Consider the following 19,768-nt stretch of genomic DNA (forward strand, 5'->3'; position numbering starts at 1 on the left):
CGGCAGAAATGCTGTAAAGTATGCAGCAGAGAGGGTAAGACCACTGCGAGCGGACGACTGTCTGAGACGTCCAAAGGATGTAGTCTGTGCGGGGTTCATCTTCACGAGGGCGAGTGTTTTGCGGCTTTTCATCATCGCATGATGCTACGAGGTAAGAGGAGCGTTGGCGTGCAGACCTCTACTCACACAGCCCCGACGACACCCATCAGCAAGAGAACCCGACGTAAATAACGGACAGGGGATAGCTTCGCCTTACAGTGGCTTGACTGTATTATTAACACGGACCATGATCACATTTTGAGCACGGTTGTGCCGTTTGTTTGTGCTTTACGATCCCGCTGATTGTAAATTGAAACACGGATTATTTTGTACAATCCCCCGATTGTAATCTTTGTAACACGGACCATGCACTCGGACGTCGAGACAGACTCTGAGATTTATTATTCGGCATAATGTAAATTATTCCCGAATAAAATTATATCTATGGATCGCATATTTTCGTTTGTTTTGTTTTGTTTAGACGGATTATTTTGTACAATTCCCCGATTATTATTTTTGTAACACGGATCTGCCACCCCCCCTTTTAATTTTTGAAACACGGACCATGCACTCGGACGTCGAGACAGACTCCGAGATTTATTGTTCGGCATAATGTAAATTATTCCCGAATAAAATACTATCTATGGATCGCATATTTCGTTTCTTTTCTTTTTACCCCCACTTCGTTTTTGGCAGATCCGTAAGGACGCTATAGTAATGGATGAACGTGCGTTGTATCACGTGGGAGGGGCACAGCCCAACGGAGGCTGTGCTCGTGCGACGTAGACGTTGTACCGACCATCTGTCGTTTGGGTTAGTGCATGGTGCAGTTGCACTGTCCAGAGCTAAGGAAGTACAAAACTGCACCTTAGAAACAACTGCCAACTAACCTGTTAGGAAACGGTAACACTAACGAGCTAAGTGTGCACTGAACTGGCCAAACTACGTACACGCCTTCCTTCAATGGCGGAACTATGTCGTTGACACTACGTCAAAGTGGACTGCACTGTGCGACTCTTCCAAGTCGTTCAAAGTACGTGGCCAAGTGACACAACCCAGGGAAACAGGACGGTTTGAGGGTGCTGCCGCACCCATAGCACTAACCCCTGGGTCTTCTACTAACCCACGAGCGAGGTGATGTTTCCCCGGTGTGGCCGTGCGTGCCGGCGAACGAGCTTTACTTCCGCGAAAGGAGGCTAGAAAAGGGCATAAAAGTGCACGTCCCCCGGGGCAAACAACGCCCGTGACCGGAGTCCGACTCGGAGGTTGACGAGGATTCGGCAGAGGACGATGACTTTTATGACAGGCAGTATGTAGGTGAGCAAGCTCTGACGACGATGATGACGTTGCTGCTGTGTTGGCGGAGGATGACACCCCTCCTGTCTGGCGTATGTCGGAAACTACCGATGCTAATATATTTGAGGAGATCGATTTTGACCATGAGAGAGGACCGACTTTCACCTTGCCCAGCCACTCCCGTGAGATCGATTACTTTTTAAGTTTATTCCAGCTACACTGATCAGATTGGCAAAGGACGAGACTAATAAATACGCCAAGTTCCACCAGCGATATATCGCTAGAAAGATCGATAAATACTGGCGTAACGCTGACTACCGAGAGGTGCAGGCGTTCATTGGCGTCTTAGTCTGTATGGGTATCGACCGTAAATCATCAGTGGAGGATTATTGGTCTAGCGATCCATTTCTGAGAAACCAGGGTATTTCTACTGTGATTACCCGCAGTCGCTTTCAGCAGCTTATGCGATATTTTCATCTGGCAGACCCAGAGAACGATCCACGTCGTGATCCTGATGAGGCACGCCGCCGTCGGAGTTGACAGGTGCGTAAATAATTATAAGATGGGTAAGAGAGATCTCCATCGACGAGGCATGGTGCGATTTAAGGGCCGTTCTAAATTTAAGCAGAGATTACCGCATAAGCCTGACCGAGACGGTTTTAAGATATGGCAGCTATGCGACTCCACCACTGCATACATCGCTAACTTTGCACCGTACCTAGGTGTGAAATTTCGGGATCGGACTGATGGGAGACGGCAGGAGCGAGGTGTGGTGAAAAGAATTACGATGGAGCTGGTCCAGCCATTTTGTGGATATAATCACAGCCTATTTTGTGATAGCCTGTTTAGCACGGTCGTTACTGCTAGAGAGCTGATGGAGACCGGGATCTACATGGTCGGGAGTTTTACCCGCCGTAATCGTCGCACCATGCCCCCTCAATTAATTCCGCCGGGTAAGAGGAAGCGCCTTCCTCTGTCTGTTTGGGATATGAAAGCCACGACCAGAACGGACTCTCGTCTTAACATCACTGCTTATCAGGATAGTAACGCTCAGGTGCTGATCTTGAATACGGTCTATCCACCCTTGGAGTGCGTGCCAGTGGGGGAGGGAGACGAGCAGCGACAAGTGCCTCTGTCGCTGTATAATTATCGCCGGTACATGGGAGGTGTCGACCGAGCCAACCAGAAGCGCAAGTACTTTCACATTGGGCGCAAGAATCACAGATGGTGGACATATCTGGCATGTTACCTGATTGATGTTGCCTTGGTAAATGCATATACATGCAGTGTTTCCGCTGCCGTTCGCCAATTAGGCAATTGGCGAATGGAATGTCCATTTGGCGAATATTTTTGAAGGCCAGTTCGCCAGCCTGGCGAATCAAAATTCTAATACGGAAGTGTTGAGTCATTGCCACTGTTTTCCCTCTTGGCCTAAAGGGTTTAAAAATGGGTGGTATTGCGCACGCTCTGTTGACTTTTTAAACAATAGTCTAGGGGGTTTAAGCTAAACGTCGCTGAAACGTTTTTAATGACCCGCCATGATTGATTTGAATAGCACGCATGGTGCATTGTGACGGGTCGCTTACATAATGACCTCTTACGTACAGAAAAGCAGCCGACACTGATCAAAGTTCAATAGGGCCAGCAGAATGCAACCCGATAGCCAGAGACCCTGAATCACTAACGGTAAAAACTCAGTCACTGGCGAGCTCCACTGCCTGTACAAGTGAAAACGGCAAGAAACGCTAGAAAACGTGACCAAGGGCAGTGTTGAGAAGAAACGTAAATTACAGGAGGAATGGTTTGTCGAATTCCCTTAGTTGATTTTTGAGAAATGTTTTTCTGTAAAGTGTGCCAATCAGCAGGGCAGAACAATATTTTGACATCTGGTCGGTCATATGAAGTTTTTAAAAAAAGACAACTTCACCAAACATGAACGCACTGCAGGGCACAGACTGGCGAGTAAACTGTAAAGCCCCCAAGCAAAAAATGTCGACACTGTTTGGTCAAATATGAAAGACAGAAGAATATTTTGTTCTGGTGTACTTTGTAAACTAAATGAACATGAATCATCAAGTATTCCTTTCAGAGGAGGACTTGTGGAAAAGCTGAATGCTTTTAGAGAGATAATGGATTGTGAAAGTGAATCACTGGCTCTAGATCTGTCCAAGAAAGTATCTTGATCTGTCAGTGTGGGGACAGTGTTCAACAATGTGTTGATACAGTATCTTGACGAACGAGAAATAAAAAGTTGTTCACATGACTGTGTTAAAAATATGTGTGTGTTCATGTGTATGTTGTTTTCTTTGAAATTTACCAGTGTTCTCCCCAGAGCATTAAAAAGCATTAAAATCATTACCATAACAATTGCATGTATTGTTATGCAAATTAGCCACTATATGATTTTTTTTCCTGGGGAAAACTCTGTGGGTCACGCTCATACTGAAACATTTTGGTTGCAAAGTGGTGGCTAATCAGTTTTGATGCTAATTAGCCAGTATGGCTAACAGAAAAAATTAGCCAGAGGAAACACTGTATATGCTTCAAGCATGTACACCCTGATAGTAAGCTGACCCATAAGATGTTTCATCTGCGTGTCGGGAAACAACTCATTGGCGGTTATTGTGGGCGATCGCAGCCCAGTGTGAGAGAGGTCGAGGCCACCGTTTCTCTTCCTCGTACATCAATCCACAAAATCAGCCGATGCACGTTGTCAGCCGTTTGGAGGGGCGGCAGAAATGCTGTAAAGTATGCAGCAGAGAGGGTAAGACCACTGCGAGCGGACGACTGTCTGAGACGTCCAAAGGATGTAGTCTGTGCGGGGTTCATCTTCACGAGGGCGAGTGTTTTGCGGCTTTTCATCATCGCATGATGCTACGAGGTAAGAGGAGCGTTGACGTGCAGACCTCTACTCACACAGCCCCGACGACACCCATCAGCAAGAGAACCCGACGTAAATAACGGACAGGGGATAGCTTCGCCTTACAGTGGCTTGACTGTATTATTAACACGGACCATGATCACATTTTGAGCACGGTTGTGCCGTTTGTTTGTGCTTTACGATCCCGCTGATTGTAAATTGAAACACGGATTATTTTGTACAATCCCCGATTGTAATCTTTGTAACACGGACCATGCACTCGGACGTCGAGACAGACTCTGAGATTTATTATTCGGCATAATGTAAATTATTCCCGAATAAAATTATATCTATGGATCGCATATTTTCGTTTGTTTTGTTTTGTTTAGACGGATTATTTTGTACAATTCCCCCGATTATTATTTTTGTAACACGGATCTGCCACCCCCCTTTTAATTTTTGAAACACGGACCATGCACTCGGACGTCGAGACAGACTCCGAGATTTATTGTTCGGCATAATGTAAATTATTCCGAATAAAATACTATCTATGGATCGCATATTTTCGTTTGTTTTGTTTTTACCCCCACTTTCGTTTTTGGCAGATCCGTAAGGACGCTATAGTAATGGATGAACGTGCGTTGTATCATGTGGGAGGGGCACAGCCCAACGGAGGCTGTGCTCGTGCGACGTAGACGTTGTACCACCATCTGTCGTTGGGTTAGTGCATGGTGCAGTTGCACTGTCCAGAGCTAAGGAGTACAAAACTGCACCTTAGAAACAACTGCCAACTAACCTGTTAGGAAACGGTAACACTAACGAGCTAAGTGTGCACTGAACTGGCCAAACTACGTACACGCCTTCCTTCAATGGCGGAACTATGTCGTTGACACTACGTCAAAGTGGACTGCACTGTGCGACTCTTCCAAGTCGTTCAAAGTACGTGGCCAAGTGACACAACCCAGGGAAACAGGACAGGTTTGAGGGTGCTGCCGCACCCATAGCACTAACCCCTGGGTCTTCTACTAACCCACGAGCGAGGTGAGTTTCCCCGGTGTGGCCGTGCGTGCCGGCGAACGAGCTTTACTTCCGCGAAAGGAGGCTAGAAAAGGGCATAAAAGTGCACGTCCCCCGGGGCAAACAACGCCCGTGACCTCGTCATTTTCTGGACACAACCTCATCAGCGGTTGCCCCTCTATACGGGCATGCAAAAATTTTTGAAGTCTAACACGTATATGGTCGGTAATCGTACCCCGAAAATGCGGTATTTTCCGCCAAATGCCTGGCAGGAAAGCGTGCAGGAGAGCCTATCTTCTGTAGACACGGAAAAGGGGGCCGGTTTTGACCGACTTGGCAGGATAACGGACAGGGGCGCTCGGCAGGAAAAGGGTTAATCTCTCTTTTGACACCTCTTTAACACTCAAAGAATCTAAAAAGCATTTACAATAGCAGGCACTCACTCTGAATGTCAGCACCGCCTCTTCAAACTTTCCTTAAAAACAGCAAATAATGACTTTCCCTTTTCAAACATTTTATTAAAAGCTAGGGGACCTCTACCATAGTTAATACACTAAGGACTCCCCAACTTCTTCTTATTTGGTCAGTTTTTCAGAAGTTTTAACAGGCTATAACTCTGCAATGCCTTTGTGCCCAAATGTCTAGTTTTTTTTATTCCACAGAGAATGTTGACTACTTTTATATTTTAATAGTTATGTTGAAATTTATAACTGACGCTCTAGCCTTTCCAACCACCTTAAAGTAATACACAGACAAAGTCGGAATATAAGGTGCAATATACACACCAACTAAACTGATAAGAATGAGACTACCAACAGCTTCAATGATATCAAATGTTGGACGTCAGTCAAAAAAAATTTCAATTATTTCCCAGTTGTGTGAGTAGTATGTGTAACAGAAAATGTGAATATTTATTGGTTTCAGATAAAATGTATAACTATAATTTGACAATTATTGTAAGCAAATATATTGGAAGTCAACATGATTGTCCACAAAAAGCTGAAAGTTGTGATCAAAAGCAGAAAAACACCGGTCGTTTGTTCAATGATCCATGATAAATTCGCACCTTGGAAGGAACAAATTTATATTGTGTCAGAGAGTTTAATAGGTAGTCAAATTTGTTGTTTATTCTGTTTGTGTGGTGGAGTGACCTGACATCATCCTAAATTGCTCCTGTTCTTAATCATGTTTATGAGTTGCACTGCGCTACCCTCCATACTGTGATGATTTACTTAATCAACCAATGGCCTGTCAACTGTCTGAATGATTGGACTAAGACAGATACTACTGTATATTCACATTCACAAAATTTAGGTCGGACCTGGGCAAGATTACAATAATCCTCTCTGGGGAAAAAATTTGGTTCACCTTCACATTTTACAGGACCAGCCTAGTTTTGCCAAAAAGAATTAATCTAACTACTAAATGACACTTGAACTGCAGAGACATCTCAAGTATTGGTTTCATGAACTTTACGAGACAGAATTGGACTTGCAGATTGTACAGAAATGCATGTAACCAGTGCACAGTGTTTCGATGTCTTTGTTAACTAATGCCTTTCTTTCAAGTATTATGATGTGGTCCCACTTGTGGAGCAAAACCTGGTGGGAAGATATTGTGTTGAGAACATGGAATGATAAAGACTGGAGCGAAAACTTTTAGGTTCAGTTGGGCATCATCTTGGTCCAGACATGACCCAAATTTGAGGCAGTATTGGATTCCCCTATTGCCCAGCCGAAACTAGACCGATTCTGGCCTGACCTAGAGTGTCCATATTGACAATATTGAGTTGACTCAAAACCTGGGCTGGCCCAGGGCTGACATAAACTACTCAATGTAAAAATGACATGTACTGGAGTCTGTATTCACAGTAGAGTGCATCTTGCCACATGGCATTCTTGTGGATACAAATCTCTTATCAGTGTTTGGGTATCCCTCAACGAAATATTAGCTAAAGTTGATCCACTATATTGTATCATAAATAACCTCAGATTTGTTTTCTTGGTCAACTTTCACTACAAATTTATACCAAATATGACTACATTGTTTTCACAGTTTATTAAACTGTCTTAAAAGATATCTGGGGTTGGTACAGTTTATTTCAGGTCGCAGACTAAAGATTAGCTCCAAAAAAGACAAAATTAAGTTGGCTTAGTTTGTCTTGGAACTTGTATATCAAATTACAAAGCTATGAGACAAGCAGTTTTTGGAAGACTTTTTAACTAAAATTTGCAAAAATTGCCTCCAAAACACAAATTTATTATTTTTCCTGAAGCTATATGAAATTATCTAAGTATATCCTAAGTCATCTGTATACCAAATATCAAAGCTTGTGCGATAGATGAGAATATATGAATTGATCGTTCAGTGAATCCAGTGAATCAGTTGTGTGTTGGGTTGGTTTCCTTCAGTTGACTAATAAGATAAACAATTTTGTTTCTCTACACATGACATTGACAAGAGACACTTCATCTCATGAAGAGTAAATTTCATTATTTCAAGTACTAAAATGACATATTTCTACATCAAGCAGTTTGTTGATAAAATGTTATCTTGACAGGTCCACTGATACAACTGTTATGTTGCAACTTGACCTTTTTCAAATTATTGATCTGTCTTTAAAAACAGTTGTCTTTTCTTCCAGTAGCATGTCATATTGACCAGTATTTGGCTTGTCAACTCACATATACAAGCATTGCCACTTTTTGTTCAATGAATTTTGTTCAGACTTAACTTTAGTAGAAAACAATTTTAATGCATGTTGTGTAGTGTCCGTACCCCACCCCACAAACTAGTTAAATACAACTATTAATCAGTGAGTAGGGTTAATATTTGAAATTTTATAGCTTGATGATTTTACTGTTTTATCAAAAAACTTAAAAGTTTTCAATTTGTTCTTATTGTTGATGCAAAATTTATATTAGAGTGTTTTCTGAATAACATAAACCATGAACCATAAATATAGTTTAATAATATCTTCAATTAATTACACTGTGGTGAAAAGTTTACAGGATAAGGCAAAATGGAAAGAAAACCATGTTTCTTCATCAATTAATCAGCTATTATTTCTACACTAAGTAATGTAAATGATCAGCTTCAGTACAGGTTTGCTTTGGGCTGGTGTTGTAGTGTCCGTACCCCTTGTACATACTTTATGAAATATTTTGATGAGTCTTTCCAACATGGACTAACATATGAAATGATGCTATATATCATAGCTATGCATGCTGCCAATTATCATTTTAAGCTTTGGGATTCACTGTGGAAGATTATAAGCAATAATTGAAATGTGTTCGTTGTTTTTTCAAAAATAAAGTGTTTCCTTTGTTTTGTATGAAGGACAACATTGTATACACCCGCTGGAATTCAAAGATTCTCTACAAAAGTCATTTTATGATGTAAGGCTAAATGTATTGATTTGCATTTGGTAAAGTATTGTATATTCTCCCCTAAATTTTGCAATGGTGCAAAATCTTTTCTTAATTTTCTAAATTGTGTAGTGTCCGTACCCCATGTAAGGGTACGATAAAGAAGGCCTGTTTATTATGGAACTAAGACAGTTTGTGCGAAACCATTTCTGCACTATATATGTGGCATATGTACCTAAGTCCTGGTAAGGTTTTCACATTAAAACAATGAGGTTGAAATTTGGCCATTTTTGACCCCTACTTTGTACACTCAATTGTGAAAAGGCCGATTACAGATCACCCAAGTTTAGTGGCAGAAAAATACCACCAGAAAAAAATTTTGGTGGCAGATTGATAGTGTTTGGTGGCAAATGCCACCATTGCCACCGATTATTTCGATCACTGAGTGATATAAGCAGGTACAGGTTGATTTATTCAAATATTAACATATTTCATTGTTTTGTGAGCTACATCAGGGACATCAATCGGTGTCGTAGTAAACAGGTAAACTACCTAAAAAGTATAAGGTGGCTTGCAGCTGTTCTTTGGTGATGAACCTTGACCTGAGCGTGATCGATACACTACAGCACCGCTGCGTAATAACAGCTAGTGTAGTACACCATGTAGCCAGATTATGCTGTCAGTACAGTGCTCAAGTAAAAATTAAAGTATCTTTCGAATCCTGCACATTGTAAATCTAAAATTTGTATTTTTGGTGCATTTTTTGCCACTTGTCTGATGGCTTTGATATTTGGTACAAAGGTTCCTGGGAGATATCTAAATGTTTTCTATTGAAATTATGATGAAATCTGCAATATGCGTTTTGGTGTACTTTTTGCATTTTTACGCTCCCATATATGCATATGTATATATGCAAATGGGAGGTATTCGTTATAAGGTGGAAAAATGGCGTCTGTGTGTATGTATGTAAGTATGTATGTATGTCTGTTAGTCCGTCCGGATCAAAAACTCCTAAACTGTAGCACCTACTGTCCTAGTATTTGGTGTACAGGTGCACCTAGGGGTGGAGATGTGAATTTGTTCAAATGAACATGTCAGTGCCAAAAATATGCAAATGAGGGGGGGGGGGGAAGGAAAAATCCTGCAAATGGCTAAAACTCAGTAAGCATTGGTCAGATTTGGTTGAAACTTGGTATGCAGATTTCTTTAGGTATTCTAAATTATGTGTGCAAAAATTGGATGAAATTTGCATGTTTGTATTTTTAGGGTATTTTTTCTGTTTTTAGTCAAAAAATCTTGTTCTCTGAAATCGCTCGTCTGATTGCTATGAAACTTAATATTCATGTTCCTCAGAATGACCTCAGTCATGTTTGTACAAATTGTATTGATATTGTCATATTTGTAATTTTGGGGCAATTTTCCCAATTTTTGATAAAAAATTTTTTAATCCAAAAACTACTGATTTGATAGCTTTGATACATGTATTTGGTATACAGGTATTTAAGATTAATCTTAATATAATGTATTGAAGGTATGTTGAAACTGGCAATTTTTTTATTTTTGGGGCAATTTTTGCCTTTTTTGGTCAAAAAATTTTTCTCCAAAAACTTCTGATCTGGTAGCTTTGATATCTAGTGTAAAGGTTCCCTGGGTTTATGTTAATTAGATATATTTAAAATTAGGATGAAATCTGCAATTTTGTATTTTGGGGGGCAATTTTTCTCATTTTTGGTCAAAAAATTTGTTTCTCAAAATTTACTAGTCTGATTGCTTTGATATTTAGTAAACCGATCCTTAGGGTTTTATTTTGTTAATAAGATATATTGAAATAAGTTGAAATCCGGAATTTTGAATTTTTTGGACAACTTTGCGAAACTTTCAGTTTTACTGGGATATCTTTCATTTTGTATTTTAAAGATTTTTTTGGTAATTTTATACCTACTGGAACTAAGAGTATATAATGTGGTGATTTAGTAAGCATTTGATATAGTAAACTGTATTTGGTGTTGAAATGCGGTAAAAAAATCCTGGCAGATTTTGAAAAAATTCCAAACAAATGCCAATAAAAAATTCAGCCAGAGAAGGTTTGACAAAAAAGAAAAGGTGGGAGAGTGGGGAAAAAAGAATGTACAATGGATCGGATAAAAAAGATAATGTACCTCATCGATCTTCAAGACACCATCCCTTATCAAATGGTCCATCCCGATGTATTTTTGTGCACAATTAACCATGCAGTGTATTTTAGTTTAAGATGTCAAGTTAGGTAAGGATTTGAAAGGAATAGTCAAGTTCACCACAGTTTAACTTTATCTCTTGTGTCATCATCCTTGTGTAATTGGTTAAGTTTGTAAGTTGTTCCAGATGTGGATGTACCAGCTGTTCTGGAAGAAAACAATGTTTACTTTTTCCTGTAGGGTTTCTGAGTTGATGATTGTATGTTGAAATTTCTCCATGTATCTGGTGTATGGGCAAAGTGTAAACATTGGTTGCATGTTATGTATTTCAGTCTATGTCAAATATTGTAAATGAAAAATCAAGAACAGTTTACTATGTGCTTGTAAAAGATAACATATTTGTCAATACATAAACTGCCTTGCAGATTGATTGTCTTAAAAATTATCACAGAAGTAGAAAAGGAAAAGAAACTAATCAAATTGCTGTAACATATTCACTCTCAGTGCCTGTATAGGCCTATACTTAACTATTTTATCATTACATTCAGCTGTTTGTTATATCTTTATCACTCTCCATGGGCCAAGGCACACTTGGGGTCAATGTCATCACTCTGTGCCAGTCTGTGTATGTCAGTCTGTCTGTATATGTATGTCCATGTTTCATACAATTGTTGACTTGTTTTGATAACTATATGGGAGCGAACAGTGATGTTGTCACTATTTTTTTGTTAAAAAATTTTTTCTCAAAACTACCCATTTAATAGCTGTGATATTGGAAGACATCTTCCTGGGTGGTCTTAATGTGATATGTTCAAATTATGATCAAATCTTCATTCACATATTTTGCAGCTATTTTTCCAATTCTTGATCAGGCCATCCTGAAATGAGCTATCAAAGATTTCCACCTTCTTCATCAAGACATGACAATAATTATTCTCTTTCATTCTTCCCAGAGTTCCAAGAGTGCTGGACGGCTCATTAATATTCATGAGCATTAATATTCATGAAAAACTGTAACATTTACATGCTTGTATTTTTACATTCTTAGGGCTTGATATACAAATAATAGCCATTTCCACTGTACCTTCAAAGTATTTTTTCAGTTTTAATTGAACAAAACAGAAAGAAAAATCTTTAGTAGTTGTAAAGGAATCTTTTGAAGCTTCTGAAAAATAATTTACCACTTTTTTGTCATCATTTTCCTGTGCTTACCGTATATCATCCCTCACCACTATGAAGTTTGGATTACCATTGCACTGTACCAGCATCCAGTGTTTTTTTCAAATGACCTAGGTGGTCTTGTTACTGCTCATGCGCAGACTCTCTAGAGTTTAAACCAAGAACTTAGGGGTTGACTAATCGGCCATAGTTTTGAAAGTTGAATTTCTCGATGTCAAATTCACTTCAATTGCTTCTTGATAGTCATTGTAGAATGGGAAAATTCACAAACAGAGAGGCTTGTTGCCACGGACAAGTAACTTTTGGCTTATTGACCTGAAAATAAGTGAGTGTTCATTGATAATTCAAAGACTGGATTCGTTGACACCAAACTTGCTCGTGACTTTCATTGCATGCAGTCTTTCCACAATGCCACTCATTGAGTCTGAACTGAACATTGAAGAGTACGTTTTAGTTAGAAGTCCTGTTTTTTGTGTTGATTTTCGCTTCCGTATTTCATTTTTATGGTGTTATAAACCTTGATACAAAGCAAAAAAACTTCAGTTTTTCTCCTTCTTTCGATCGTACAGAGATACTGTGTGACAGGAAAACCGTGTCTAGTTCATTAGGGCGATGATCTTGTGAACGTACGTTCAACAGCTGAACAGCTTTTCATATGCAAAATCAGCGTACGGTAATCAACCAGTGGTATTGTTTAAATAGCATTTTATTGAAAGGCATTCTATAGTACCATTGTTTTCATCAACTCTTCATGCAATTTTATGAACTGCTTGACCTCAAAAGTGTCATAGACATTCATGTTGATTGTTCAAAGCATTGAACTGCAAGTGCCGGTCGGTCACTTGTCAATGCTGGTCGGAAATTCTGAGTGCCGGACGGGCCCGACCAGCGCCGTCCGGCGTGGGCAGAACCCTGCTCTTCATTTTACTTTGCATATTAATTTGCATAATATTTTACGTATAATTACATATCATTTGCATGATTTTTGCATAGTATCATGGGATCTCTACTTGCAACTGCAACTACACTGAAGACATCTTACTTTTAATACAACACGCATTGGCTTTACATGATCATTATTTTTAATATTATATAGGGCTCAGCCCTTGGTTTCGCGCCCGGGGTTAAGATTGGCAATGTTATTTGTATTGATTCATGATAAACTGTAATTGTTACTTCATAAACGTTTATATGACAACTATGCCCAAACCCTGCAGCAGGGCAGGTATAGATTTTCTGTAGCGTGTAAAAATTTTGGACAAAATTGGCAATTTTTACAATGATAACAGCCTATGGCGTTAAACAAGGGACGTATTATGCAATAATTATCATTGCAATGGTAACCGCACTGCCCACCTTCCACTTGCAAGCTGAAAACTATAGCATTCCGTCTAAAAACTTGCAAATTTTGAATCTAATTATTGACACAGGGGGCGCTCTTCTAATTCAATCCCAGCATTCTTTGCGTATGCCCCGTTCATATGCACGACAGTTTTCTCTGTTTATCTATATCAACGATACTTGTATCAGCGACAAGGTGTATAATAACATTTACTGGCTAATAAAGAGGTATATTTTCATAAAGGCATGTTATATCATAGTAATTTGTTTCGTATTTGTTTATTTACGAGTACTCAAAAAAAAACAGGCGGCGCCCAAGAAAGAAGGGTACACTTCCGGTTACTCGCATAGTATATTATGAATAAGCGCATGCGTAGTCAGTAAGCCGCTGGCGCGACTATTAACATCTCAAACAGAGGACATCAAAACTTAATCATAAATGGTAACAACATATTGTACAGGCAGAATAACACTCCACACACCAGAACCATTTCAGGCCTCATGTTGAACTTCTGACATGCCTTGCATAGCATTCCTAAAAGAAAAGACGAAAAGGTCACTTTGTACCATAACAAAAGTATCCCGGACACTTCGATTTTACCCCCGAGTTTTTGCCTCCTTGGTCTGGTTGTGACACGAAAGTTAATGTAATCTTACCAGCCACAAAAAAATGACGCCGCGAATATAATTTTGTAGTTGTTATTTTCGGTTGATAGTGTGGCAATATTTGCCATAAAACGTAAAACGAAGGAATGCAACGATGATTTACAAAACGCTGTAGCCGTTCGTTCCAGTGAAAATTGTTATTGAAGCCCTACAGCCATAAACGTTAAAAAGACACGAAACAAAATGGCCGCCGCCCTGCACGATAGATTCTAGAGAGACATAGCAATTATCAACACTCACAAGTTACGGTGGCATTTGAAACTTAAAAATAACTTTCTAGAATAGGAGACCTACATTTGTTCCCCTGAAAGGATGAGAGATATCAGAAACCACGCCGAACCAAACGATCTCTGCGTTCTCACTTTGAACTGTTAGTTAGTACTCTCCAGTACTCTCCTCCAGTCATACAGTGCTTGGATCGGCACGAGCGCCCTCGAAACACACCGATCAATTTTGACAATACACGACGCAAGGTTTTGACGAAAGACATTTATCGAACCGATCTGACATTTAGTTTATTAAAATCACGAAAAAAATCTCAAGACAACTAGTCCCATGACAGGAAGAATGAATAAAACTCAAAACACGTCTCGAACGATATCACATGATTGACGGATAGTAAACAATAACAAGAAATGGCCGCCATTGAACACGTGCTACGATTGCATTTGGAAGTAGAGTGAAATCGCGTTTTCGTACACTTAAATAGGGCGATCTCTTATTTTTTAATCATTAGAGTTAATTTGGATAGTTTTGCCCTAAAACTGGTGAACGGGGAGTGAAATTTGCGGGTAATCGCCGCATGCCGAACACAAAAACTATGTTTACGTATTTGAATTTTATACGGACCGCGGACGTAGCACAGGCCTGTACAGTAAACGAAAACGGGCGACTGTATTTATTTCACCTACCTTTTCATCTGGAGTTACAAAATTTTTTCCATGTCGGGTCAACACTAGTTACTCTTCTCTTGTTCTGTGATGATGGTGAGTTCAGGGCCTTTCTCTTTGTTGATTTCATAGCAGGCGTCAGCGATGACAAGATCGGTGAACACATATCAGTTGTGGGGGTCGGAGAACACGTTGCCGTAGGGCTGCTCGGAGATGGGTTGGTCGAACGGCAGAGCCAGGAGTCCATAAACTTGCGCTGAGACATGTTGCATTAACGATTTTCGCTGAGCAAGTGACAAGTTCCTGATTTTTTCTAGCTTTTTAATAGCTCAGAGCGATTGTGTTGCTGACATGTTCACGGCAAAAGTCTTTGAAGTACTTTATCCGTACCCTTACCGCCATCCTTGTCAACCCCCAGGCCAAGTAATCAGCGTTGCCGCTGGCAGCGGTGACACGTCTTTTAATTGAATGTCTTTATTTACGTCAGTAAACGGTTTACACCATCAAATTGCGTTTATAACACCTTCAAAATTAAGATTCTTTGAAATTGAACTTGACAAAACGAGGTGTAAACGTGATAATTAGGGCCTATAGAACGTAAACAAAAAAGAGGACAATGAACAGGACGTTCAAACAACGAATGTCGGTGAAAATGAAAAGATTTTACAAAGAACAGGGCCGTGATCACAGACTGGCGGGGCCAAGTGGTAAGCGTGGCGGCCTTGATTAAAGCGTGGCGGCACCGCCACGCTATTTGTCCGCTGGGAAGAACACTGTTGTTCATCACTAAATTCCATCAATAGTAATCTACCACATATTGTGTTTTTGTGGCAGAATTATTCAGTAGTCTATCCAAACTTAAACATAGTACTCCCTATCTGATATCAAGAGTTTTTTGAACTTTTCCTCTTAGTGAAGGGTTAGGTTAAAAGGAACTAATGAATGTGCTGTGATTACCTAATGATGATCTTAGATTGTCACTAAAAATATTACTGCATGCACTTTTTAAAATGTTTCTCAAATCTGTGATGCACATGCAAAGATACTTGGTGATATGTAACAACCAGTAAACTTTGAAATTTCATGATTCTGCGACAAACACTAAAATTCAAAAAATTTTCCAAACACATTGATTTAAAAACTCTTACGCACTTATTCCACTTATGCTTATATTTCAGGATAATCAAAGACGCCTGTTTCAAAGAAGTCTTTTCAGCAAGTTCAAATATCAAGAGAAGTAATGTACAGAAAACATGAGTGAAATAGGAACCTCTCTTTTCTAAGACTGTGACAAGACTTACAAAGAAACGACATCAACAAATGGTGACTCATGGAAAGGAAAGACCACTAATGTGAAGAATGCGGCAAGAGTTTTAAACAGAATAAAGACATGAAACAACACATGAAGATTCATTGGTGAAGAGCAGTTTGCATGCAAATTATGCGATAAAGGCTTCAACAGCAGTAACTCTATTAAAATCCACGTATGGACACATACAAGTCAAAAGCAGTTTGTTTGTAAAGTATGTGGTAAGTGTTTTTCAAAGAGTGGAGATCTAAAAGTTCACATCGGGACACATACAAATTAAAAGCCATTTGTCTGCAAATTGTGTGGAAATGGTTTTACACACAGTGGAAATCTAAAAGTTCAACTTATGACACATACGAACGAAAAGCCATTTGTCTGCAAAGTGTGTGGAAAAGATTTAGCAAGGAGTGAAAATCTAAGAGTTCACATGAGGACACATATAAATGAGAAGCCATTTGTCTGCAAAGTATGTGGTAAGGGTTTAGCAAAGGGTAAATATCTAAGAGTTCACATGAGGACACATACAAATGAAAAGCCATTTGTCTGCACAGTGTGTGGAAAGGGTTTTGCACAGAGTGGAAATCTAAAAGTTCACATGAGGACACATACAAATGAAAAGCCATTTGTCTGCACAGTGTGTGGAAAGGGTTTTGCAGTGAGTGGAAATCTAAAAGTTCACATGAGGACACATACAAATGAAAAGCCATTTGTCTGCACAGTGTGTGGAAAGGGTTTTGCAGTGAGTGGAAATCTAAAAGATCACATGAGGACACATACAAATGAAAAGCCATTCATCTGCAAAGATTGTGGCAAGGATTTTACTGGCAGTGGAGTTCTAAAGGTTCACATGAGGACACATACAAATGAAAAGCCATTCGTCTGCAAAGTGTGTGATAAGTGTTTGCACAGAGTGGAGGTCTAAAAAAGTCACATGAGGACACATACAAATGAAAAGCCATTTGTCTGCAAAGTGTGTGGAAAGGGTTTTGCAGTGAGTGGAAGTCTAAAACGTCACATGATGACACATACAAATGAAAAGCCATTTGACTGCAAAGTGTGTGGTAAGTGTTTTACAGTGAGTGGAAATCTAAAGGTTCACATGAGGACACATACAAATGAAAAGCCATTTGTCTGCAAATTGTGTGGGAAGGGCTTTGCACAGAGTGGAAGTCTAAAAGTTCATATGAGGACACATACAAATGAAAAGCCATTTGTCTGCAAAGTGTGTGGGAAGGGTTTTGCAGTGAGTGGAAATCTAAAAGTTCACATGAGGACACATACAAATGAAAAGCCATTTGTCTGCAAAGTGTGTGGCAAGGGTTTTACTCGGAGTGGAGATCTTAAAGTTCACATGAGGACACATACAAATGAAAAGCCATTTGTCTGCAAAGTGTGTGGAAAGGGTTTTGCAAGGAGTGGAGATCTAAAAGATCACATGAGGACACATACAAATGAAAAGCCATTTGTCTGCAAAGTGTGTGGAAAGGGTTTTGCAGTGAGTGGAAGTCTAAAAGTTCACATGAGGACACATACAAATGAAAAGCCATTTGTCTGCACAGTGTGTGGAAAGGGTTTTGCAGTGAGTGGAAATCTAAAACGTCACATGAGGACACATACAAATGAAAAGCCATTTGTCTGCACAGTGTGTGGAAAGGGTTTTGCAGTGAGTGGAAATCTAAAAGATCACATGTGGACACATACAAATGAAAACCCATTCGTCTGCAAAGATTGTGGCAAGGATTTTACTTGGAGTGGAGATCTTAAAGTTCACATGAGGACACATACAAATGAAAAGCCATTTGTCTGCACAGTGTGTGAAAAGGGTTTTGGAAGGAATGGAGGTCTAAGAGTTCACATGAGGACACATACAAATGAAAAGCCATTTGTCTGCAAAGTGTGTGGAAAGGGTTTTGCACAGGGTGGAAATCTAAAACATCACATGAGGACACATACAAATGAAAAGCCATTTGACTGCAAAGTGTGTGATAAGTGTTTTACAGTGAGTGGAAATCTAAAAGTTCACATGAGGACACATACAAATGAAAAGCCATTTGTCTGCAAAGTGTGTGGAAAGGGTTTTGCAGTGAGTGGAGATCTAAAAGTTCACATGAGGACACATACAAATGAAAAGCCATTTGTCTGCAAAGTGTGTGGAAAGGGTTTTGCACAGGGTGGAAATCTAAAACATCACATGAGGACACATACAAATGAAAAGCCATTTGTCTGCAAAGTGTGTGGTAAGGGTTTTGCACACTGAGTGGAGATCTAAAGGTCACATGAGGACACATACAAATGAAAAGCCATTTGTCTGCAAAGTGTGTGGAAAGGGTTTTGCAAGGAGTGGAAGTCTAAAAGTTCACATGAGGACACATACAAATGAAAAGCCATTTGTCTGCAAAGTGTGTGGAAAGGGTTTTGCAAGGAGTGGAAATCTAAAAGTTCACATGAGGACACATACAAATGAAAAGCCATTTGTCTGCACAGTGTGTGGAAAGGGTTTTGCAGTGAGTGGAAATCTAAAACATCACATGATGACACATACAAATGAAAAGCCATTTGTCTGCAAAGTGCATGGAAACGGTTTTGCACAGGGTGGAAATCTAAAACTGACATGATGACACAAGAATGAAACGCCATTTGTCTGCAAAAGTGTGTGGGAGGGATTTTGCATTGAGTGGAAATCTAAAAGTTCACATGAGGATACATACAAATGAAAAGCCATTTGTCTGCAAAGTATGTGATAATGTTTTTGAAGGAATGGAGGTCTAAGAGTTCACATGAGGACACACACAAATGAAAAGCCATTTGTCTGCAAAGAATGTGGAAAGGGTTTTGCAGAGAGTGGAAATCTAAAAGTTCACATGAGGACACATACGAATGAAAAGCCGTTTGTCTGCAAAGTGTGTGGAAAGGGTTTTGCACAGGGTGGAAATCTAAAACATCACATGATGACACACAAGAATGAAAACGCCATTTGTCTGCAAAGTGTGTGGGAGGGATTTTGCACTTAGTGCAAATCTGAAAGTTCACTTGAGGATACATACAAATGAAAAGCCATTTGTCTGCGCAGTGTGTGGAAAGGGTTTTCCACAGGGTGGAAATCTAAAATGTCACATAATGACACATACAAATTAAAAGCCATTCATCAGCAAAGTATGTGGTAAGGGTTTTACAAAGCATGGAGATCTTAAAGTTCACATCGGGACACATACCGGGTAGTTTTTTCTTTGGAAAATCCATTCGTCTACAAAGTAGGCAGTAAGGGTATTACAAAGACTGGAACTCTCAAAGATCACATGAGGAAACATACAAGTGAAGACCCATTTGTCTGCAAAGTGTTTGAAAAGGGTTTTACAAGGAGTGGATAGCTAAAACATTCCATCAGGACACAGAGAATTGTAAAACCATTTATTATATTTTGCATGGGTTTTACAAAGAGTGAACATCAGAGAGTTCACATTATGACATACATGTACAAATGAAAAGGATTTGTCTGAAAAGTATGTGGTTCAGGGTTTACTCAAAGTAGAAGTCTGAAAGTTCACATCAGGACACATGCAAATGAGAGGCTAATTGTCTGCATATTGCAAAATTTTTTCATATATTTCAAGTCTCTCGTATCACATAAG

General features: G+C 39.6%; 1 pseudogene; it reads left to right on the forward strand.

The window, feature by feature from the left end:
* Positions 1-19,140, forward strand: part of LOC139117267 (zinc finger protein 26-like) — a 38,980-nt pseudogene extending 19,840 nt beyond the window's left edge.
* The last annotated feature ends 628 nt before the right edge of the window (positions 19,141-19,768 follow it).

The sequence above is a fragment of the Ptychodera flava genome, chromosome 2 (assembly GCF_041260155.1).
Source record: "Ptychodera flava strain L36383 chromosome 2, AS_Pfla_20210202, whole genome shotgun sequence".
NCBI classification, from domain to species: Eukaryota; Metazoa; Hemichordata; class Enteropneusta; family Ptychoderidae; genus Ptychodera; species Ptychodera flava.